This window comes from Pithys albifrons, chromosome 5 (genome assembly GCF_047495875.1).
Source record: "Pithys albifrons albifrons isolate INPA30051 chromosome 5, PitAlb_v1, whole genome shotgun sequence".
NCBI lineage: Eukaryota > Metazoa > Chordata > Aves > Passeriformes > Thamnophilidae > Pithys > Pithys albifrons.
Window position 1 is genome coordinate 57,928,097 of NC_092462.1, and position 25,987 is coordinate 57,954,083.

Consider the following 25,987-nt stretch of genomic DNA (forward strand, 5'->3'; position numbering starts at 1 on the left):
GGAACAATCAAAGCTTTATGAACCCAACACTGCCTGCCTGACACTGGACAGAACACAGGCTGGAAAGATTTTTGACCTTCCTATGAGGACCACACTTTAGCCAGGGAGAATTTATTAGCTATAAACATCCTAGAACATTGAAGTCTTATGAACCCAACACTGCCTGCCCAACGCTGGGCAGCACACAGGCTGGAAGGGTCTTCGACTCTCTGTTGTGAGGACCACACTTAACAGCAAGACAGCTCCCAAAATAGCTCATATTAATACAAGTATGTGACAGCTGTCGTGGGGTTTGCATTGCTGGTGATAACGTTTAGCTTCATGGTTGTATTTAACTGATGACCAAAAACCCCAAGAGAAGCCAGCACAAAAACATATTCTGAGTTTCAATACACATCCCCCACGACAGACTTAAATAACAACAGAAAACTACTGATCAGAAACACAACACACAAATCTAGAACTCCCTCAGTAACAGAGAGCAACAAAAGGATGTCCTCATGACCTACTCTGTAACACAAAAGAAAAGAATATAGCTGTTTTCCATTGACATACATGTTAAAAAAAGGAACTACACACCTTAAAGGAACACATCAACCAATATAAAGTAACACATATACCTATTAAAGTTACGAGGTGTAAGGCAAGTTATAATTATTAGTATTAAAGTAGCAAAACACAGGTAGTAAATAAGGTGCCTTTGGAGTAAGGATATATCCCAGTGAAATTAGCATCAAAGTAGCTGTGAGGTAAAAGTGAAAGTGTATTATAATATAAGGTACTGTATAAGGTATAACATAACAGGCATCATCATCATCATGGGTAGGCTTCATGAACAAAGGTTTGGGAAGGGTTTTACCCATGTGGGTATGTCCTTCAAGCCTGCACAGTGGATTTTTTAGGTGAGGCACAGCATGCACAGAACTGGCCCCACCATTTAAGTCCTAAGGTTCATCTGCCATGGCTGATCAAGCTTGGATGGTGACAGTGAAGTCCTCAGGACTAGAACCTACAGCCCCTGGTATTCCCAGGAGGTCTTCCATCCAAGTACAAACCGGGGCTGACCCTGCTTAGGTTCTGAGAGCTGACGGGATCAGGAGTCAGAGTGGCATAGTATAAGATATAAGATAGAATGTGTAAAGTAATAGGTGTTGTAAGGGAGTAAATTGTAAGATATGAAATATGAAGTACAGAGAGTACATGGTTTTCTCGCCCCTACATTGTGCCAAGAGGCGGGAGGAGACAGGGCAGCTCCTGTCAGCTACCCCCACAGAGACAATGGCATTTCTCCCCAATTTTTGCTCATGCCTAATTGCTTTTATACCTTTTTTTTTCCTTTTAGATGGTTTGAGTGGCTCTAGTCAATAATTGGTTTTGGGGTGATGGACAGATGACCATGATGTAGGCCTGAGGGACTTTGTGTTCCCAGAAGATGGCACAAAGGAGGGCCATGTCATTTCCACAACACTCTACCCTTTGTTAATCTTATCAGTCTGGCTTTAGCACTTTTGGAAAGCCTCTGGGATGTCTTTGTCCTCTGAGAATGGTTCTGGGAGCATCCCTCCAGGGGGCGGAGGTGTTTCCCTCAACTCATCAAGAGTTTATCAGGGCTATCACCCCATATATGTTATATGTCAATGACAAGTAAAGTAACAAGGGAGAAAAGGGAAAGAAGGACTTATGAAACAAATTAGGAAGCAAAGAGGACACAAATAAGAGTGCACAAATATGGCAAAGGAAGAATTTGAAGAAAATGAGACAGAAATACAAATATTTTAATACTGCAACATTGAAATGATTTGACTTCTATTCTTAAAAAATAGGAAAGGTGAGACACAGAGAGAATGAAAGACCTTATATTTCCTTTAACTGAGAATTTTTAAAAAGTGAAATCTCAAATATTGGCATACTGTAGCCAGGCTCTTGGCATTGCAATACTTTGTTCATGATGTGAGAATGTTGTGACTCACCCAGAGTCTCCACCTCCCTGGGATTAGACCCAGGCAAAGGCCTGCAATATGTTTGCTCACCTTTTGGCACTAGGAAAACCAGAAAACTGCAATACAACATCTCTGAGTAAATGCTTTCATTTCATATCACCCTCTGCAAAAGCATATTTTGCATTACACTGTCAAATGTGCCAGCATCCCAGTTGCCTTTCAGTTCTTTCTAGAAAGAATCTACTCTAAAATGCAGCAGTAAAACCCTAGAGATCAGTTCAGGTTTTGTCTGTACCAAAATGCTGCACCACTGCACTTGGTGTCTGGGAAGCAGTTTAGAAATAAATGGGTCAAGCTTGAGTCAGCTGCTCACTGAAAAAAAAAACAAAACAAAACAATGAAACAGCATGGCATTTAAAAAGTCATCTCCTGTTCTTATATATGTGGAGGAGAATACAACCCCCGTAACAGCAACAGCAGACACTGCTTATGTGCTTCAGTGCAAAGTCAACCAATTTGGCTTAAATGTCCTTTTTTTTTGCAAAGTGCATCAGTAACACACATAAAACCCTTTCCTCTGGTGTACTGTAAGCAGCAGACCCTGGCAGAGTACCAGGAACATGCAGCTGAGGCAAGGCAGTACTGAAGGCAAGAATCTAAAGCTGCCTCACCTTGTTCCACAGCAGGCAGTGCTGGTCCTCACATCGTGTTTCTTGCCATTATGCTATAGAATACTACAGGGCCCTTCCTGAAGTACCTGGCATCAAAACTAGAGGTGCTGTTAATTGTTTTGGTATCCCTTGGTACCCATTTTACATCTTTTGTCTCAGTCCTCAGCATAGTGGCCTCTGAAGACTGGATGGCTGTTGCTGTCTAGCACTGCCTATGCCAACACAACCAGTGAGTCCACAGCAGCTCACTATTGACCTTCTCCTAGAGATTATTCCTCCTCCTCTCTCTCCTTTAACTCAGGCCCTTGTCTCCTGACTCTGTTGCTCATATAATCACTTCCCAACATGCTTCTGTGAAGATGAACCAGGTTGGTTCACACTATTTGAATTGCAATGCTTGTTTATCTCACTGTAACCAAAATGGAGGAGTGAGAATGTCATAAGGAGTGGATCCAAGGGGAATATTTGCTGGTAGAAGTTATAATGCACAAACTGGGATCACTGAAAGCCTTCTCCTAGCAGATATTTAACAGTGTGGCTCTGCCAACACCTTTTAGAGGTATCAGATACAGACTGAAGTACAAGAAGCCGAAAATGAATGTGAAGAATGAGCTATTTTACATTCCCTGATCCTGGATTTAGAGAGGTTGAAGTATGCAGCCATCCTGATGGACAAGATATGCCAAATAGCACTTGGATTCCTCTAAACCATCTAGAACACTTACATGGAATTGAGCTATTTCACAGTAAACTGAGGGCTAAAGTTCAGGAAGAAGGAGACTGTATATTTCTGTTTTAGATTTAGTCATTTGGTCTAAGAATTTTTTGGACAGTGTAAGATTGATATTTCCTGCCCTCCATGTTTAGAAACTCAGGTTTTTGCATTTGTTTAAAAGATTAGAGTGTCTCTGGGTAGGAGAAGGAACTAGAGAAACCCTACGGTATATTCATCCCTTTCCTTTCTTTCCTTTAATTCTGAAAGAGCAAACTGATTACCATATATTCACTTTTTCTAAAGGCAGAGAGAAAGATGCAGCACAGGAAGTTAAAAAATAGCACTAGAGCCTAAGGTAAGGCCTGGGAGCTCTGACTAGTCATGGTGCTGTATATTTTGATAGGGAGAATGCACAGTGGTCAGAACTGGCAGATTGGCGAGTGAATATGTGTTTACTGGAGTTTGCTTGATCTAAAACTTATATTGGCATCAAAGTATCTCAGTTAGAAATTCTACCCCACCCACATACCTTAATACCATTAATTTGGTCCCTATCTAAGTCACTTCAGTGCATTAGCATGTCATAATTTAGTATTGAAATACAGCTATGCATCAGAGGGATACTCTAATCCCAAGTTCCATATCAAATATGTGGGCAAATATGTCTCAATGTAGAAGACATGCAGGTACACAGTTGTGATACTCTTAACTCTACCCCAACCCCTTATGACTGAGGACATCTTCTTTACTTCACACCCACCACCCATGAGAATAATAGCAAAAGACAGTCTGAAGATTTTCTGTCTTCATAAATATTCTAGACTGTATTCCAATTCATTGATGCATGCTCTTAATTTGACCATGATCTCTCACCAAAACAGAAAGAGCATTTAAAAATGCAACAAGCAAGCATTAAAATGGAACTGTTTGAGAGAGACAAAGTACATCAAAGTACCTTCCACCTCCACAGAATCCATTTTTCACCCTGGTTTACAACCACTTAGCTAGTCACCTGCCAATAGCCTTAGGAGAATTTAAGATGAACATTTTGTTTTCCCCAGGAAATCCATAGACTCAACATGTTTTGATGCTGTACTTTTGTCACAAAATCATTCCATTTGCTGTAATCAATACAAGATCTGGCTTTCCTATATGATGTTCATGGATGTAATTTGTATAGGCAATAAAGTCCAGCAACCAGATTACTATTTTCATTTTGCAAATATATGTTTGTTTCTTCTTCAGCTTGGGAAAAACAATGAAATACAGCTGACACGGTTTTGATTTCTCTTTAATGAAGGAATGTCTGTTTTCATGACTTGGTGGGATTCCCTATGGACTTGAAAAGAGAAGATTTAAGTCAACAGTAGCGCCTTTGCTAGTCAAGGATCAAAAAATCTATATGGTGAAACAGTTTCAGACTCTTAACTTGCAAACACACTTCTGTTAAATGAAAGAAGATGGAGATACAGCTCAAATAAGAATAAGAAGCAATCATAGTAATCAAGCCTACTTGAGGCATTATCTCAAATAACACCAAGAGACTGGTAATACTGTGTGAGAGTTAATGTAGAACATTTCCCAGTATTCTGGAATAATACAAAATCACAGTTGTAAAAGAGCATTAACTTGTGAGCCCACAGATACTTTCCAGACATTTGTTTTATAACAGCAGGGTATAATCTAGGAATGTTTTCTATCATCTTTTTCAGATTTTGCAATTTTTTTGCACATGGTTTGAAAGGTAGTGAACACAGAGAGTAAATGAAACAGTTGTTAGCCCAGTTCCAAGATGACATAGAGCCAGCTTATGACACCTACACATTCCCTTCAGGAACCATCATTCAATCCCAGCAAAGGGAATACTAACACAAATGCTAACTTTTTGCCAATATCAGTAAGCATCAAATCACTTCTCTATTTGATTCACTGATGTACAAGGCATCAGATTTTTTTCCTGCTTTCCCCCCTTCTTTTTTATAACAAATGCATCAGAGTGCATCAGGTGAAAACATTCAGCATAACGAAATGTGGATCAGTTTGTTTTTACAGGTCCCTATTGGCTCTACATGTTCCCTCCAGAGCTGACCCGTGGCTGTCAAGGTCAGAGTGCCACAGTAGACAGCTTTGTAATGATCTGAGGTGTATTGCCAAATGGTTCCTTTTTGATTTCCATCCAACACAAAAAATAGTATTAAATTCAACGACTCTTGTATCATGCTGCTGACATATCTGGAGGGTGATTAATTGTGCCCCTGGGGTCTATGCAATGTTCTGTTCTTGACAAAAAGAGCTTTTAAAATCTATGTAATAACTATAATTATGAGTGAGGACAGAGACCCATAACTGTAAACGGATTCTCTGTGTTTCTTATTTAAGTACCTGCCAGCAACTGAAAGATGCAAAGCCAAAGAGCATTCTGTATCAGCAAGCAGAATGCACCAACTTCTCAGGATAAATTCTATCTGCTGTGAACAGTTTTGTCTAGTAAGAACCAATGAATCTATTAATCTGTTCTGCAAGACAATGGATAGCAACGACCTGTCAGCTTTATGAGATCCATCAACGTCCTTCTGTATCTTTCTGAAGAAGGCCTCTCTGCCCTCTGCAGGCTCTGTATGATAGAATAGCACCATTAACACTGTCATTGCTGCTGTTACAGAGCTTCCTTTCTCTGAATTTCTAACACAGTTGTTTCATTAAGTCACATCACATGGGGTTAAAGTTTTGGAGACAAATTCTTTTTCTCTCTGTGACAGATTTTGACATTGTAATTTTTTTAAGCTATAATTGAAATGAAACCAGAAAAATCATTCTGAATTTGAATTTATATAGTTACAAAAAATGAACATCGTAGAGTTATTTGTATTCGTAGCTTTAAAGAGAAAAGCATATAAAACAAAAGAAAACAGTGGCAGAGCTATTGATAGCTTGACACTGATACATTCCTTCTGTTGCATTTATATTGATTTTAAGAATGAGAAAAGAGAATTATAAATTTATGAGGACTTTTTGGATGAAATTTTGCATTCATTTATTAAGTGAAATTTTATCATAGAATCATAGAATCGATTGGGTTGGAAAAGACCTCTAAGATCATTGAGTCCAACCCTTGGTCCAACTCTAGTCCGTTTACTAGATCATGGCACTCAGCGCCACGTCCAATCTGCGTTTAAAAATCTCTAGGGATGGTGAATCCACCACCTCTCTGGGCAGCCCATTCCAATGCCTGATTACTCTCTCTGGAAAGAATTTTTTTCTGATATCCAACTTAAATTTCCCTTGGCAGAGCTTAAGCCTGTGTCCCCTTGCCCTATTGCTGAGTGCCTGGGAGAAGAGACCAGCCCCCACCTGGCTATAACTTCCCTTCAGGTAGTTCTAGACAGTGATGAGGTCACTTCTGAGTCTCCTCTTCTCCAGGCTAAACAACTCCAGCTCCCTCAGCCTCTCCCCATAGGACTTGTGCTCCAGTCCCTTCACCAGCCTTGTTGCTCTTCTCTGGACTCGCTCCAGCACCTCAATATCCTTTCTGAACTGAGGGGCCCAGAACTGAACACAGTACTCAAGGTGTGGCCTCACCAGTGCAGAGTACAGGGGAAGGATCACTTCCCTGGTCCTGCTGGCCACGCTATTTTTGATACAGGACAGGATCCCATTGGCCTTCTTGGCCACCTGGGCACACTGTTGACTCATGTTGAGCTTCCTGTCAATTAGTACTCCAAGGTCCCTTTCTGCCTGGCAGCTCTCCAGCCACTCTGTGCCCAGCCTGTAGCGCTGCAGGGGGTTGTTGTGGCCCAAGTGCAGGACCCGGCACTTGGCCCTATTGAACTTCATCCCATTGGAATCAGCCCATCTCTCAAGTCTATCCAGATCCCTCTGCAGAGCCCTCCTGCCTTCCAGCAGATCGACACTCCCTCCCAGCTTGGTGTCATCAGCAAATTTGCTGATGATGGACTCAATCCCCTCATCTAAATCATCAATAAAGATGTTAAACAGGACTGGACCCAACACAGACCCCTGGGGAACACCACTGGTGACTGGCCGCCAGCTGGATGCAGCTCCGTTCACCAGCACTCTCTGGGCCCGACCCTCCAGCCAGCTCTTAATCCAGGAGAGGGTACACTTGTCCAGGCCATGGGCTACCAGCTTTTCCAGGAGTATATTATGGGAGACAGTGTCAAAGGCCTTGCTGAAGTCCAGATAGACCACATCCACAGCCTTCCCCTCATCCACCAGGTGGGTCACCTGATCGTAAAAAGAGATCAGGTTGGTCAGACAGGACCTGCCCCTCCTAAACCCATGCTGGCTGGGTCTAATCCCTTGTCCACCCTGAAGGTGCTGTGTGATTGCACTCAGGATGATCTGCTCCATAACCCTGCCAGGCACGAAGGTCAGGCTGACAGGCCTGTAGTTGCCAGGGTCCTGCTTGCAGTCCTTTTTGTGGATTGGGGTGACATTGGCCAACCTCCAATCATCTGGGACCTCCCCAGAGAGCCAGGACTGTTGGAAGATGATGGAGAGCGGTTTGGCAAGCTCTTCTGCCAGCTCCTTCATCACCCTGGGATGGATCCCGTCTGGTCCCATAGACTTGTTAGGATCCAGCTGGCTCAGTAAGTCAGTAACTATATCCTCCTGGAATACAGGAGGGCTATTCAGCTCCCTCTCCCTGTCTACCAGTACTAAACCATTGACCTTATCAATTGTTTTTACAGATTTATGGCTGACTCTCTAGCCTACTCAAGTCAGTAAGGCTCTTTTCAACTGTAGACTTCCAATCAGGACCTTGTTGCCTGACTCTTCACTCACATTAAGCAATGTCATTGTAACATTACATCAGAGTAAAGCCAAGCAGAAAACAAATCTATTCCCACTCTTCAGGGGAAAAAACCTCCTGCATTTAGAAATTCAAAATATACATATCTGTGTGTATTTACGTTCCAGACTTTGTTCTGGTTCTAGTATGAAGCGTTCAGAAAGCAGATAATAAAGGGAGCAATAAAAGGTTATAGGAGGAGGAATAAAGAATCTGGCTAACTGATCACAAGGTGTAACACAAGGGAAAAATGAAAGCTAATATACCTCAGGAAAAAATGATCTTCAGCTCAAATATTTACGTAGAAGAGATAACTTGAAAGTTTTTAGGGTTGGAAAAGTCTGAGTGACTTGCAGGACCAAGGAAGCTCAACTTAAACAGGAAGTTCTTCCACAATAAGATATATATTTAAAATTGTACAATATTCTTTGTTCATTCATGATTATACCACTATAAAGGTGCTATATAATTGTATAGATATTCCATACAGTAATGGAGACAAGAAATCTCTATCTAAGGTGCATCTACAATTCTTTCTTCACATTATTAGTGAATATATTAGTGAATATAATGCACACTCTTTTTAAATCACAAGACAATCAAAACTATAGCAATAAAACTTTCAAGTATAGACTTATCCTGTAGATACAGCTCAAGTAGATACAAACATACAGTCTAAGTCAGTAAAAAGGTGCATGCAACTGTGGTCTTTGTGGCTTTGTTAAATCCCTGAAATATGATATTTATTTATAAGTACTGCATTATTAAAATGATGTCATTAAGTTGCTTGCATTTCAGAGATAAGTAACAAGATACCAGTAACATGGATGGACTAACCTGTGAAGAAAGAACCTGTGAAGAGAGAGAGATGGGCTGATTCCAATGGGATGAAGTTCAATAGGGCCAAGTGCCGGGTCCTGCACTTGGGCCACAACAACCCCCTGCAGCGCTACAGGCTGGGCACAGAGTGGCTGGAGAGCTGCCAGGCAGAAAGGGACCTTGGAGTACTAATTGACAGGAAGCTCAACATGAGTCAACAGTGTGCCCAGGTGGCCAAGAAGGCCAATGGGATCCTGTCCTGTATCAAAAATAGCGTGGCCAGCAGGACCAGGGAAGTGATCCTTCCCCTGTACTCTGCATTGGTGAGGCCACACCTTGAGTACTGTGTTCAGTTCTGGGCCCCTCAGTTCAGAAAGAATATTGAGATGCTGGAGCGAGTCCAGAGAAGAGCAACAAGGCTGGTGAAGGGACTGGAGCACAAGCCCTATGGGGAGAAGCTGAGGGAGCTGGGGTTGTCTAGCCTGGAGAAGAGGAGGCTCAGAGGTGACCTCATCACTGTCTAGAACTACCTGAAGGGAAGTTATAGCCAGGTGGGGGCTGGTCTCTTCTCCCAGGCACTCAGCAATAGGGCAAGGGGACACAGGCTCAAGCTCTGCCAGGGGAAATTTAAGCTGGATATCAGAAAAAAATTCTTTCCAGAGGGAATAATCAGGCATTGGAATGGGCTACCCAGAGAGGTGGTGGATTCACCATCCCTGGAGATTTTTAAACTGTGATTGGACATGGCACTGAGTGCCATGTTGTATTAAATGTTGTATTAAATGAACTAGAGTTGGACCAAGGGTTGGACTCGATGATCTCGGAGGTCTTTTCCAACCCAATCGATTCTATGATTCTATGATTCTATGAAGAAGGTACGGTCATGGTATTTTATTCCTTAGTTAATGATGTTTGCAAGTTGTCGTACTGGTGTGGTTTAAAGAGGTGGGTTGAGCATAAATTCAAACAAAACGTCTTTTTGCCACTTCTACAGAAAGAAGGTAAAAATGCATGCAGTACTATAATCACGAAGTTTGGTAACTATCTTCTGTATAGTGAGCAACAGAAGTAAAGTGTAAGCAAGATATTTAAAGAATATTGGTAGAAGAAAAGAGTGGAAGATTTATTTTTGGTACTAGACTCCATAGCTGTGATTGTTCACAAGATAATTCAGGCAAATGTTTAATCTCAGTATCAGGCAATAATCCTGAGAATAAGCCTCCACAAGAAGAGAAAAAACCCCATGACTTGCTGTTAAAGCTAAGCCTAAACTGAAACTTGAAGGCAATTGTGTGTTGTAAAGATGAGGAAAACATGACAAACCCCTTTTTTCTCATCACATATCTCAGTCAGGAGTATGGGAGCACCAAGTAACTATTTCCTATGCTTACATCAGATTTGTTCAATCTATACTGACAAAGAGGCTTTACAAATGGTGTTGTGTACTAGCCACAGGAAGGAAATTTGCCTGCTGCTCTGATGCTTGTATTTGCCCATACTAAGACATGAAGTTAAATCAAGTCCAGGAATAAATTTCCAGTATTTCTGGGTCTTCTGAGGAGCCAAAGTAAGTCAAATCATGTTGACAGTAGGAGTCTGACTGAGGCTGAGAACTCCCACAGTCTCTGTTCCAGTTGTCCTTCATTATTGACTCTGCAGATACTTGCGGGAAAGGGGTTCAAATAAATGTCCCAGATTGGTGTTGAAAATTAATATAAGTTCATGGAAAAGTGTATCTTCTGCTCTGGCCTAGTGTCCTTCATTATCCTTGCTCTTTGTTGTGATCCTTTGTTGCATATATTCTTAGATTGAAAGTCAAACTGAAATTGTAACTTTGTGTCCTATTGACCTCTGCCACTGAGTGTTATTTGCACAGCATTCAGGGTAATAGGAGATCACCTAATTATTTGGCAAGGGTATGTAAAATAAAGGAAATTAAAATAGTATGGAGGGTGGGGAAAATAATGAAAAAACAAAGAGTAACATACAAAGACCACTTTCAAAGAGGGTGAGGAGTAAGAGGAGTTTAAAATTTAGTGGTCACAGAAGAAGGAACATCACAATGTGCCACATTAATAAGCACTGTAAGTAGGGATGTTGATTAACTCAGGAATGACTTATTATAATATAAATGACAGGATATAATGGAACCGAAGTGACAAGGTATGCAATGTGTATTAGAGAAAGCAAAATGAGAGTTAAATTCCTGGGGGACAAGTAAACCTTTGGAAAAATTTGTAACAGGTTTGTTAAAAACTGGGTTTAGAAGTTTATAACTTAGAGAGGATAAGAAAACAGAACAGAATCTGGGCACAAAGTAAGATGGTTGGTATGCTGCAACTGATTCTAGGAAAAAAGTATAAAAAAATTATTAAAATAAATGGGGAAATAACATGGAAGAATGCATATATTAACTGAAGAGAGAATAGAATATAGTTTTTTCTGTACATAGCATCACACCTAAGTCCAATGGCAGTGCACAGCTAATAATTGACCCTCCCTAAGTCTAAATAACACCAGCAGGACTTCTAAGGACTCATCCTCACGGCACACCTCTTTCTATCACTGACAAAAAAGCCCCAGGTAATTTTATTCAAATGTACTTAAATATTTATAATTTGATACATATTTTAAAAAGGGTTACTACAAATAGTCTCTGTGACATAGGAAAAGTCTTTGTATGCCAAAATAACCACAACCGCAAAATATATGCTAGTGAGAACTGACTACCCCTCTTAAAGTAATAAAAGGAAGCTTGTGTTGATGTGGATATGTATTGCTTGCCTGTTTCTGTAAAATTACTGGTTTCAATTAAATTACAAATTATCCAGAAATTTTGTATTCCTTACCATTTTTAATTTCTGCACATATAAATTGCCTAGGATTATAACTGCAATGAGAACTTCAAAAGAGATTTCAAGAAGGCTTACCAAAACCAGTGCATTTGCATACTTACCACAAAATAAGTCAGGGCAGAAGAATATATACTGCATTACAAGATATGCTATGCCTCATGAAATGAACACAAATGAAGTGGGACAGGGAGAAGAAAATGATGAAATGGTGGAACTGAGGAGATGTTTTCAGACAGAAGAGTGACTGCAAATGAAGCTGCAAACCCAGGGCTCAGCAGTGTGAAATGAATGTGTAGGTTAAATTATTTTGTTGGCAGTACCTTGAGAACTAAGAGCTGACATTTTGAATCTGGCATATTCAGGACTTCGAGTATTATAAAAACTGGATATCATTGAGGTGGACTATAAAGAAATACATAGAAGGCAATAAAGAAGGAAATATGCTATTAATATCAGCTAGAAGGATTAATAACATAATGGAACCAACAAGAAAGTAATTTTATACTAGACATAATATTATTATTTTCTTTAGCTTTATGCTTTTGGACTACGTATGTCAGGTATTGGAAGTGTTTGTTTTGCATACCACGTTATGTGAGCAGATTACAGAATGCCTGGATAGGCAGTTGTGACATATGGGTCACCATTTTTAGTCAGTGAAAATTGAAAGACATTTGTACTCATTCGATTTTATAAGTATTTTTAGTAAAATTAGACTCTTAGAACACTCTGATACATTTTTGAGATGGCTAAAATGCTGCCATCACTAACCTGGCAGTCGAGTGAAACTTTTGAGAGCAAGCACACCATTTATACAGTTAATGTAAGCCACTCAGACTGTAGTATTAAAACATGACATCCAAAAGGTGACCAATTTAGTATATTATAAAAGTGTGTTACCTCTACATCAGGGCTTGTCCCAGCTAAGTAACTGGTATTTTAAGAAGCATGATTAGGACAAAAGTGAAAAACAATTTAAGAACAATCGAGTTGATTTAGAAATCAGAGACAGAGCATGTCAGAAAGGAGATTGCAGTTCAAAAGAGAGAACATGAGAATCCTGAGCTATGACTAATGAGGGCAAATATAAATGCAGCAAAAATAAATTTAAAACCAATTTTTGAAATTGTCAGTACCTGGCAATTCAAAGTCTTTCAGCTGGCAATAGAGTCCTCCATAAAGCCTGTAAGAAGTTAATTCAGTGCCAAGGGTGTTGAGGGTAAAAAGGACTGAATAATCTAAAGTTAAAGATAGCAAGAGTAGGATTAAAGAGATTTATACGAAGGAAATTGTACAAGCTAGATGAAAAATTATAGGATAAAAATTATCCAGAGTCATAAGAATTTTTAAATATTCCACACTGCCAGTGCTCAAAAGTTAAAGGCATGTAGTCTGTGCTTGGGAAAATTAGAATTCACATAAAAAAACCTCCACAAAGTATTCATGTGTTATGGTTGGAGGAAGAATTAATTTCTAAAACTTATGGTTCTCAAAGAATTCCATCTGTTGTCATAAGCAAACATTTCTGGTCTAAAAGGAGGGAAAAAAATACCAGGTTTTCTTGTTTTGTATTGGTGTCCCATGGCAGGAGGAACTCTAGATTAGTCCACATAGCTGATGCCATACTGGAAATTAGATGAATGGTAAAAGGTTAATGAAGGTTTAATAAAGCTAAGTTGACACATAGACCACTCATGAATGTTATCTCACAGTGGAGTTCTTCTCTAGCTAAAACTCAATGATTCATATATCCCATAGAAAAAGTGGGGCATTACACTAACTAAATATTCCTCTGGTTATATAACAAAAGAGAAATTTTAAGGTTTAATTCAATAGAAAAAGTATTTGCCTACCAACCAGAAGTACCTTTCACAGTGAGTTTAAAGATAAGTCAGGATACAGACTGAAAGCTGAGAATAAAATTTGAAGTAGTTTTCCAAGGAGTTAGATAGCAAACTTCAATTAACATTAGCAAGACCTATGTTGTTAAACACAAATGCAATTTTAAGAGGGAAATTTGAAATCCTGATGCAGACTTCTGCAAACAGACAAGCAAGTAATTGAGTAACTAAGTAATTGAGTAACTAAGGTGTTACATTTGGAAGGGATGAACTCTTATGAGGATCCAGATCTCATTTTATTAGGGCCACAGACAACTGGGGAATTTCACACAGATACACACACCCCACCCTTCCTAAGAAAATTGCCCTTATAAACTTCGAATATGTCCACAATAAATACTTTCCAAAACCAATATATAGTTTTTGGACAAGTTCCTATCCCCAGGTCAACATTTTACTGAGAATCCACATGCTTGCAGTTGAAGTGATTTCCTCACTGAAAACAATGGATAATTTTCTCTTTATTTGAACAGAAGAGAGAAATTTACCTAGTGTTTGATATCTGAAGAGAGAGGAGATTTATCTTTCCTATCAACATCTTCACTCGTTTATACCTTACCCATTTGCCCTGGAGAATTCCACTCTTAGAAGTCCCTCATGCATCACTTTTCTCCTCTTCCCTCTCCTCTCCTCTCCTCTCCTCTCCTCTCCTCTCCTCTCCTCTCCTCTCCTCTCCTCTCCTCTCCTCTCCTCTCCTCTCCTCTCCTCTCCTCTCCTCTCCTCTCCTCTCCTCTCCTCTCCTCTCCTCTCCTCTCCTCTCCTCTCCTCTCCTCTCCTCTCCTCTCCTCTCCTCTCCTCTCCTCTCCTCTCCTCTCCTCTCCTCTCCTCTCCTCTCCTCTCCTCTCCTCTCCTCTCCTCTCCTCTCCTCCCCTCCCCTCCCCTCCCCTCCCCTCCACTCCACTCCACTCCACTCCACTCCACTCCACTCCACTCCACTCCACTCCACTCCACTCCACTCCACTCCACTCCACTCTTTCTTTTTGCATTCAACATTCTTTCCTTATTTTCCAATTTCCCCAATCTATTTATGTCCCCTCTGACCTCCAGATCTATTATCCTTCCTCCTGAAAGGCAAACAGTCTTTTCTTCCTGTTCAATTATCTCTGCTTGGTCCTAAAAAGCTATCATGAATTCCAGCTCCAGTCAGATTATACTCCCATTCTGATATTCAGCATTTCTGGCTTCCATTTTAGTCCTTCTGATGCCTCTGTGTACCATGTACCCTAAAGTCCTGTGAAATCACCTTTCTTCTCCTCTGCCCTCTCATTTGATCACCATCCGCCCCCTTCTGTAGCTTTGTCTACCAGGCCTCTGAGGTTCTTCCTCTCTCCTCTCCAGGAAGTTTTCTCTTTCTCTTCTGATTTGCTGGTCCCACTGCTTCTCCCCCAGTGGGAGTTCCCTGCCTGTAACCTCCTGCTTGGAGCTGTCTTGCACATTAGGTCTGCCTCATTATGGTGACATCTGACAGGATGTACCAGCTGCCCCACTGCTCGCTTCAGCTTCTTCACTGCTAGCAGTTCTTCACCCTGTGCAGTTTATTGCCTCTCACACTCACTGGGACTCTCAAGACCTGTCATGTATCATGGAGGACTAAGAGCTGTTTCTGTGTGCTGGCATCTTTTCGCTTTTCAACAGCCCCATACTACCCTACCTCGTAGGCCATGCTGCTCCCATTCTGCACTGTGGGAGGAAAACCATTTGTCCTGGGTAAGAATTAAGGTTTTCACAGTAAAATATCAAACTGTAGAGGGGAAAACAGTGGCTCAGATACACAGGCAGTATAAAATACATGTTTTACTGAGTTATTCCTTTCTCTGATACTACATATATTTTGACAGAACAGGAAATGCTACAGATAAGAGTACCTCATTTTATTTGGAATTTTTGAAGGTCTGCATATTTACAAGAAAGCTTTTTCTTTTCCTGATTTGTAGTAGCACAAAGCAAAATATTTGTTTCTGCTCTGCACAGTTTTAAAAGAGACCCCAACTCACTGATTAATTGGTCAGGTTAAAAGGTTTATTTATCTTAGTAACTTCACCATAATGTAAAAGGTCTTCTTCAAAGACAGTCCACTGAACTCAACCAAAATGGGAAGTCTCCATCCCTCTTGAGCTTATAAGGCTGACAAAACATCTTTGAGTCCCATAAAGACATTAAATGTGTGGACACTTAATAATATTGTTGAATGTAATTATTAATGATACGGTAACAGAACTGATTTCTGTATTTCTTCCCAACATGAATACTTAGGAAACTATCCTCACATCTTCCCTCTCAAAACAATTCAGAGGGTTCACTCTTTTAGTAAGTTGCTCCCTGTTTTACCAGCTGCCTGATGGCATGCTTGTTGTGGCAGATACTTGACACTTCTATCTCCTGTTTTGCACAGACTTAGCAAATCTTGGCATTTTTTATGGATTTGTTCTATTGAATCAATCGTTCATATCTTTATTCTACTTCCCCCCTAGCTTTCTCCAGCCATATCTTTTATTCTGATTAATGTGACACTGCAGAAGGCTTTGTCTGTCATCTCAAGGCATGTAATCTCAGAAGCCACTGCAGTAAGATTTCCACCTTGTTCTGAGTTTTCTTCTCGTTCTTTCCTTCACTGAGAATTGGGGAGTTTTATCATAACTAGTTTTCAGCATTTCCCTGGCAATTCAGTTTTTGCCTGCTGTTGTTCCAGGCTTTAACTAGAAGATAAAATGTCTGGTTCTGAGCATCTAATTTCTTTGTCAATGTCAATCATTTCTTGAAGTAATGGTCCATTTAACATTTCTAAAAAGTGCTCTGCTCATCAAGGCCTTGACTCTTTCTCCATTTTAAAAGCTTTAAATGTTAGTGCTTAAAAAATGATTGGCAATATATATGTCTCCTAGTTGGAATGAATGTTTCATGGTCCAGTATTCAAAATCTAAACAAGGAAGTTACATTTATTTTTTTCATTTTTCATATTCTGAAGTTACATCTATATTTCTCTTTAGTCACACTTAAAGCCTCCACAAGTTGTGAAATTCTTTGTGAAAACTACATGATGTTCACAAGAAGCAATGAAGCTGTCGTTTCTGGAACAATTGAGTTCTACCCCCAGCTCTGTTACACTTCTGCAAGTTCTAGTAGGTCATTTTGTGCGTCTCAGTTAATCCCAAGGAAAAATGAACCTGCAAAGTTGAAAAGAAGCTGTAGTGGAGCTCTGAAATGGGAGCTACTTGTATTCTATAATGGTAATCACTGTAATTTACTGTGTTGAATTCCCAGACAAGTATGTAAAAATGTGCTACAGATCAAGATGCATATCTGTATGACACTAAAATTGGACTGAAGTATGAGAAAATTAAATTTTCTTGCCTGTGTGCATGAAGAAAAGACAATTTTAAGTGCAGTCAGTACTATCAATATGGAACTTACTATGGGAAATAACATTATTGTAAAAGAGATTCTTAAAAATAAAGATGATATAATATTTGTGTACACTATAGAATAAAACATGCTTTAAATGAAATAGACTCATTTTACTGATGATATCTAAGAAATGTAAGTCTTTCTTGATGAAAAGTCTGAATAGAGCCCAGGCAGTGGTCAGCAGTGCATCCTGACATTTAATATGCCATGCAAAAATCTGTGTTACTTTTAACAGGAATTTGAATGTATCAAGTAGATCCCTTGACACAGTATATGTATAAATCACAGCTATTAAGTTGCTTTTAATGAAATGCAGCCAGTGATCTATATCAGCATTGTAAAATCTAGAAATATAGATGGAAACCTAAGGCTGTGCTTCTAAGTCATGCTATGAAGTCTCTCTCCTGCATGTGTCTGCAAAGGACTGGTCCAAACCTGATTTATAGTTTTTTTCCTGTCTCCTGGCCTAGTATAGATCCTTAATGTCACTTAAACTCACTTTTTTACTTACTGAATCTAAGCAACCTGGCAAGCATGGCCTGAAGGACAATAAAGCATCTTAGCACACATACAATTGGATAACTTTAAATACTTGGAAAGTAAAGGCTCCTGACACTTGAATAATGCTAGCTCAGGTTAGACTGGACTTTCGGCAGAATGTGTAAAATCTGGTCTATACTAATTTCTTTAACCTGTACAATGATAATATACTCTGTTGATCACATACCAGGTTAAAATACAATTTGTTTTTTACTGGAGACAAAACCCATGGAAAAAAGATCACCTTAGGTACACAGGTTATTCAAATGGAAAACCCAGACATCTCACTAGAATAGTACAATAAAGCACATTTGTCTTTAAAAAAACAATAACTACTGTGTTCTAGTAGAAAAATGAATGTCAGCTAACAATCTAAAAGCAATAAAGAATAAACTTAAATTATAAAAGTCAATTAGTATGCCAATTAGTCTATATTGCAGAGAACTTACATGAAAATCTTATTTTTCACTGTCATACAAGGTGTCGAGGAATGAACTATGTCATTTAGGATTCACTAATAATTATAAAGGGGAATTTGACAGATTATGATGTGACTCCATAAAGTAGTAATGCAAAAAAGCTACTCACCAAATGGTAAAAGCTTTTATACTTCAGCAGCTTTTAAAAGGGTACACATGGTAATAGAAACTCACTTTGCAAAAAGACAAATAAATCTGGGGATGCATATGCTTTGTGTCAGTTTCATGTTGTTCCTAAACAAGATTTTTACTGAAAATGTTCTCAGTGCAAAGAGATAATAACGTGGAGAAAAACACATTCATCAAGTACAATGCACAAAACCCAATACCTTGCTTTATTCTTTTGAGAATGACACAAAAAAGTTAATAATTACTTCAAAGCAGCAGAGTTCACTATTCAGGAGTGCAAAAGGTACTGTAAAGGCAAAGACTACATTGTAGAAATATCACAAGCACGAGGAGACCGTACAGTGCATAGCAGAAGATAATCAGCTTTTTTTTGTTTAATTTCAAAACAGAAGCATCTGACTTCTGAAAGAGCTGGACATCCAATGTTCAGCCTACATGTTTGTTTCCATTTGTTTTTTCCAGTTCTTGGCTGGGATTTTGTAAGGCTTGAACATGGGTAAATTGAAATCTACTGCTTATTTTTGGCTAAATTCTTCATTTGGCTTTTGTACTGTAAAAAGTATAAGCAGTCTTAGTGGAAAGATCATAAATATTATTTATCTGCATGCAATGATAGTATGAATTTATATTGCATACAAATTATTTTCACTTAGATGAGTAGGAACTCCTATGGTCCCTAATGAGCAGTTTTACCAAAATGAGACTTGAGAAGGCAACTTCTGGCTAGAAAGATTTGGGCCATGCTACATGTCTATGCCTTGAAATTGGTTTTATTCAAACCAAACATCACATCTGACTCTCACAAAGTGTTAATCTGTCTTCCTTGAGTTCAGCACAAAGTCTGATCTTTCTTCCTACTTCAAGATTTGGTACCACTACCTTCATTAGTTTAATCCTTCCATGAATTGATACAGTTTTTTCCTGTAATAATTTTAATGATTTTTAAAATTTGATTTATAGCAAATGACTCTTTGTTTTTCATCATGGAATCTGGTAAGAGAAATTCCAATACAGTAGGGAAATGAAAGCAGAAAGATAAAATTAAGGACATTATCTGAGATAAAGAATTCTAGCCATAATGAGTTCTAGAAAATATCCAGCCTTGGAAGAATTGTTTAATATCTGATATTCTGAAAAAATACACCTTTCTCCAGATATTTATTTAAATTTTTTCCTTGGAAATAAATGCCACCTGGTTCCATGATGCATTCTTGACTATTAATTACTCTGAGGATGCAGCGGTTATATCTGTTTTTAATGCTTTGTTTGAAGTACATGAGTTTTGAACCACATTTATGAGGAATGGCTTTCAAAACATCCAAAGTGGCTGAGAGACCTCAAATAGAAACCATGCCCCCAGGATTTGCTCCTGTCACAACCATATCTGAGAGAGAACAGAAAACCAGTGTGGTGCTTGGTTGTGACATCCCCTGGGTTTGTGATATATTCAATATTTCATAAGGATGAATGGTGGATTTAAACTAGACAAACAAGTTACCATGTAAGCTAACGGTCCCCTGTGTTCCTGTTGTGAGTAGGTATGTGAGGGGAAAAGGCTCACACTTCTCACAGTTAATTCAGTGCTTTGGATGTTTTTAGCTGTAAAGAAGGCATCTTTAACAGGATGTTGTGTGAATGCTTGTATTTTTCTCCTCTCAAACCTTCCAGGAGCATTTCAGAAGAGTGCAGTCAAAACCCACAACAACCAAACAACAAACCAACCCCATGAGAGTGCTTAATACTTCTTTATTCCATGAGAGCATGGTGGTAGGGTAGCCATCAGTTTTTTGCACTCAGCACTTGCCCACTGCTGGCACAGGAGTGCTTTCTTCAGACGTACCAATATAAATTTGAATTTGCCCTCAAGTTCATCTTATTACAAAAAAGACGTCACAGAATGATAGTGCCGACTTTGATAGTCAAATATAACCTAATGTTACCGCAGGTACAACTATAGTCATAATTTGAAATGCAATAGATATATCAGGACCCGCAAAAAAAGGCTCTGGTAAGGTATGTGTTACTATATTATCAGCGTTTAGTTGCATGATGATAGTCTGCCAAATGTTGTTGAATTATTTTCCTGGTGTACATTTTCCAATGCATTTCTAATGCAATCCCTTATTATTTAGTTCTATCTCTGTTTGATGAAAGCATAAATTAAGATAAAGTGCATCAAGGTTACTGATGCTTTCAGATAATAAACTAAAACTGTTGATTAAGCAGATGATGAGTTTAAGTCAACATCCTTTGTATTAAAATGCTTGATGTAGATTTATGAACTAACCTCACAAAAGTTTCACAAGTATAAAATAAATGTTAAATTATGATAAAGCGTAATTTAATATCTACTGTTTTAATATAGAAAGTCATTTAAGTAAGAAAGGACATAATTAAGCCCTATCAATATACTGAACTTTTTATTTCTCAGATTAAAACATCAGAAGTATTCTTGGTCTTTCATCTTGATTAGGCAATGTATTTGTTTTGTATTTTCATGGATATTTAATAAATGTTATCTGTTTGAATGAATCTCCTTTTTTCAGTAGTTTTTAAAGGACAATTTAAGAAATTAGTTTTGCCATTTCTATACCTCTTAGACATCCGATCCCGTCAGATCTCGGAAGCTAAGCAGGGTCAGCCCCGGATTAGTACTTGGATGGGAGACCTCCTGGGAAATGCCAGGTGCTGTAGGTTCTAGTCCTGAGGACTTCACTGGCATTGTCCAAGCTTGCTCGGCCGTGGCAGATGAACCTGAGGAGTTAAACGGTGGGGCCAGTTTTGCGCACGCTGAGCCTCACCTAAAATCCACTGCGCAGGCTGGAAGGGCCACACCCACATGGGGACAGCCCTTCCCAAATCTTCGTTCGCGAAGCTGAGCCACACACAGAGGCATAAAAATTTCTCCTGTTCTTCCCTTTTTGTAACATAAGTAAGAGGGTTTTTTTAATAATGAAACAGTTATTTTGTACTTCTTTTGGTGCTTTCTATCTTCCTTCATCAGAATTTTCCTCCTGTCTTTTTTCCAGGCTGCAGTTTAGCCCAGGTGAGATATTAGTCTGTGCTGCTTACTTGAAGATATGCCTATTTGGCCAGTTTTGGAAGGGTTCATGTCATTTTCCTGGGACTAATTCAAGTGAATCCTCTTCATTTTGGATCATCTTCATTTCAGAGCAGAGAATGTTTATGGTCAGCCATGGGGATTGGCTGCCATCACGTGTCACCTCCAGCTTGCCACTGCCTCTTCTGGTGACAAGGCCTGAAGAGTCTTTTCTAGACTATCCTTTCTGTGGCTTGATTAAAAAATCCCCCATTCCTCTTTTCTAAACTCAAACTGAATTCTGGTGACTATATGGCATCACATGGATGAGAAATTTTGTGCTTGGGTTTCACTACAGAGCCTTTTCAGGATAGGCTTATCATATACTTCTTCACAACACAGCATCCCTGCTGGTCCTTTTAATTTCAATTTCTTTCTGAGAAACACATTCAGTGTAGCAGTGTTTAAAAGGCACTTTCAAGTTATGGATTTCATGCAACTCCAAATTAGCAAACACCAATAATGAATATTATTCCTTTTCTTTCCATGAACCTTCCTCCTCACACTTTGCAATCAGCCCTTAGCATATGAAGATTAGTTCATTACAGCCAAGGGAAAAAGAAAAGGAAAAAGAAAAGGTTTGACTGTATCCAAGAACTGTTCAATATTCTCAGCAGTCTCCAAAATGACATTAAAAAGAATAGCATGCTTTCCATCATAACAAAATCTAAGGTTATTCAGTGTTGTTTGAAATACAAATAATACAGAATTATTTTACTATTAAACTGAAAAGCTTGCAGCTGACAGCAGTTCATTTTTTGGAGCTATTGTGTTAAGATCCTGCAAATCTACTTGTAATGCTGAATAAGAATGATCCATGGATTAAAAACCAGTGAGGAGCTTTACAGAACACAGCAAATAAAACACAATAGTAACCTTACACTTCAGATAGGGGATGAGTATAATCTCCACAGCAGACAAGATGGGCAAGATCTACACGGGCTAAGAGAAATTAATCAAACTGTACTGCAATGCTTGGCCTGAAATATGGAAATGCTTTAAAAAGTCAACAAAGGAGGCCTTATCCTCAGCAGAAGTAAATCCATATGGTATGTCCACTTGCATCAGTTGAAGATCTGTCCCAATGTTTGTAAAATTAATGGACTACACTATATTACTTTCATTTTTCTTCCTGTAAGCTGGAAAGGTATTTAGTACACAGCTGCATCCCCAACAGTATTGTCTAATAGAATTGGTGTTTGCCTTGTAGCCATGTTTGAAAATATACAAGAAGAAGCTAACAGTTGGCTTATCCATTCACCAGGGCCAAATAAATACAAACTACTGCTTTCCCAGTTTGGGGGAATAAACGACACATTGTTGAGTGAAACAACCCAGAAAACTAAAATGAAAGCAAATGTGGGAGGTGGGAGAGGAAAGAGACCTAGCTCTCCTTTATACAAGAACTGATATTTCTTAAAATGTTTAATTAATACAACAATTTCTAATTTATAAATCAGAAAAGTGAAGGATTCAAAGGGGAAAATACAGCAAATGTCACACTAAATAAATAAGTAGATTTCAGTGATATAAATAATCATGGACATGCTACATAACACTGAAGATTTTTGGTTTTGTTTTAGTATAGTATATTTCTTTTTAGTTAATTTAATTTTTTCTCAATGTACTGAGCTGCACTAAATCAAAAAGTTAATAAAGGAAGACTATTTAATGTGAAAATAGAGAAAAACATGTTAACTCCAACTTAGCTGAGAGGTGAGCAATTCCTATCAAAGCAGGAAACAGAAAGTCCTTATCTCATAATTAAAGTGCTTGACTAGGAAACACTGGCGGGAATAGTCTAAATACAGTTAGTTAACAAAAGCAAATGCAAAAATAGTGTGGGTATTTACTGGGTAAATGAATACAAAAAGTAACCCCCTGCTTTCAATTTTGAGTCACTGACCAGTTGGTTTGGTATACTTGCAATGCTGAAAATCAAGTGTTTTGAAATGAAAAGTTTTGAAAATAGACCAGTGTCTTCTTAGTGAAATTTATATTATGTAGAATCAGTGTTCTACCTTAAAATGAAATTATGAATGTGATTTTCAAAGGAGCCTAAGGGAATTAAGGTTCCCAACTCCAGCTGAATTTTATTAGGATTTAGAAGTCTAATTCCCTCATGCTTCTTTGACAATCTCAGACTAAATATTTACCTCCTCTCTGCATTTTATGCCCTTTCTGCATTATTTACAACACTCAGAGATATCATTGCTCTCTGGAGCATACTGAGATTGTGTAGTATGGTTTCAACCGTTTTATCTGCTTGTGCCAAGAATAGTTAGCCAAAATTTGAAGGTATATGAACTATTTCTTGTATAGGTAAGAAATGAAACTGAGTCAAAGAATCAGGACTTTAAAAAATTGATCCTGTTATTTGTAACCAATGTGTGTTCCATCTGATTTCCCTAAAGAGATCAAGATTTGAGTGAAATCACTTTCTTCCTCAGGATTCTCAAGATCAGTTTCCAGTAGGACCTTGCCAGAATGGTCACCTCGAGCTTTGTGGCTCTTAACACTCCTGTCTCTAGAACTTTCTTCTGACATTGACAGCTGAAGCCATGTTCTGCCTCTCATTGGTTACAAAATGAAAAATAAACCTCTGCCTTATTGTGTATTTACCTAGTTCAATGAAAATTTTGTATGCCTTCATTGCTCAGCTTCTAGTTTTGCATAAAATCTGTGCATTGGACACTTGCTTCTTCAAAAATTATATTGAGTGCTTTTAGAATTTATGCTGAATAGATTGTGTCTTCTGCACTCTACAGTTTGTTAGAATCCACTCGACAAACAGCACAACAAGACAATCTTCACCTATGATCTGTTCTCCAGATAATGTTTTTCACTGAGTAATTCAACGTCTCTTTCCAGAGAACTGACTTGCATTTAGACCAAATGATTTATTATTTCCCTAAATGTATCTTCCTATTAACTGATCAAACATTTTATATCTTGTTCTGTTTGTTAGATTTTTACTCCACTTCTCAGGATTTTCTGGGAATCACACTCAGCAAAACCACGGATAGCAAAATGCTATGTGCTTATTTCCTCTGCACACTATGGATGAAAGTGAAAGGTTTCATCTAAGTGATGTAGACAAAAGGAATTAATACAACCTGCATTAGGAAAGCAAAATGGATTCAACACATTTGTCCCTGGGTATTGAAACATATAATGTCAGTAATAATGATACCAGCTTTTGTACAAGATTCCAGGTGCCTACTTCTTAAACAGTTTAAGAAGATTTGGTCCTAAAATACCACTGGGACCAGTTACTTATGTTTTGAAATTGAAAATTCCTTTCCTATGTGTTACTGTCCAAATATGCAGTTGGCATCATTACAAGAAGTAATACATGCTATTAGTAAAATCTTAAATTAATGGAACACTGTTTTCCCAGGTAAAATGTGATAGGATGAGAGGGAACAGTCTCAAGTTATGCCAGGCAAGGTTTCAATCAGATGTTAGAAAAATTTCTTCATTGAAAGAGTTCCCAAGCCCTGGAACAGGCTGCAGAGGGAAGTGGTTGAGCCATCATCTCTGGAGGTATTTAAAAGACGTGTTGATGAGGTGTAGATACTGCGTAGGGACACAGCTTAGTGGTGTACTTGATGATCTTAAAGAACTTTCCAAACTTACATGATTCTATTATTCTATGACTGTCTACAGCATGCTCAAATAATTTCTAAATTCCTTGACATCATTTATAAGAGAACAAGCACAGTAAGTATATGGGCATTTTAAAGTTTGCATTACAGCACATCTCTGCCTGTTGGGTGTTCTATCATCTATCAACAGATATCTGAACTAAACTACAAAATGCAAAGTTAAATTAATAAGCTTTTTAGATATCCCATTAAAACTCCAACTTCTTTCTTTCCTTATTAATCTCTTTTATTATATGGCATAGCATTGGTATCAACATTGGTTACTTAGAACCCTAATAGGTTTCTATCTTTTTTAATTCCTTTTGGACAGAGGTCATCTTTTCTGTGGCACTGTCTTCTCCCAAGGAGTAGCTGGAAAAAAAATCAAATTATTTAACTTGTTGTCATTTTTCTCTTAAAAACCTGAAACTCTGGTCATTTTACAACCAAAATCCACATTTGCTTCAGTGGGCCCTAGATGAAATCTGATTTGAACCTCTTCCCTTAAAGAGACATCATACACTTAGCTAACTGCTATAGTTCACAAAATTTAATGTTGCGTGTTTTGTATCTGATACACTAGAGGCAACTTTTCAAGTTCCTGCAGCTGCGCAGCCTAAATCTTGGCACAATCTCCTAATATATCTGAAACAGAAATATGACCCCATAAAAGTAGAGTATTATGAGCACTAAAGCTCTGCTATGTCTCAGTCAAAATATCTCGGTTTTTTACTGTAGTATTCCACTCAGTATTCATGGAATAGAGTGTGATTAAAGAACCACTCTTGCTCTCAGTGTGCTGATTCAATAATTATTGTCTTTGTTTCTTTAATATATGCGCGAAGTCTCTTCCCACACAAAACATGATATCATAAAGCTAAGATAATAGTAGAGTGAGACATCTTTCACAATGGCAGTAACAAACTCTGGGTGGTTTTTCAATGTTTATGAACATCAGCACTGTATTCATAAA

At 38.6% G+C, this 25,987-nt stretch overlaps 1 long non-coding RNA gene across 1 annotated transcript in view; it reads left to right on the top strand.

The window, feature by feature from the left end:
• Positions 1-18,357, top strand: part of LOC139671917 (uncharacterized) — a 139,711-nt gene extending 121,354 nt beyond the window's left edge. Inside the window, exon 3 of the long non-coding RNA XR_011697819.1 lies at positions 16,702-18,357. This is a non-coding gene — a long non-coding RNA (uncharacterized lncRNA). The remainder of the gene's footprint in view (positions 1-16,701) is intronic.
• Positions 18,358-25,987: the final 7,630 nt, after the last annotated feature.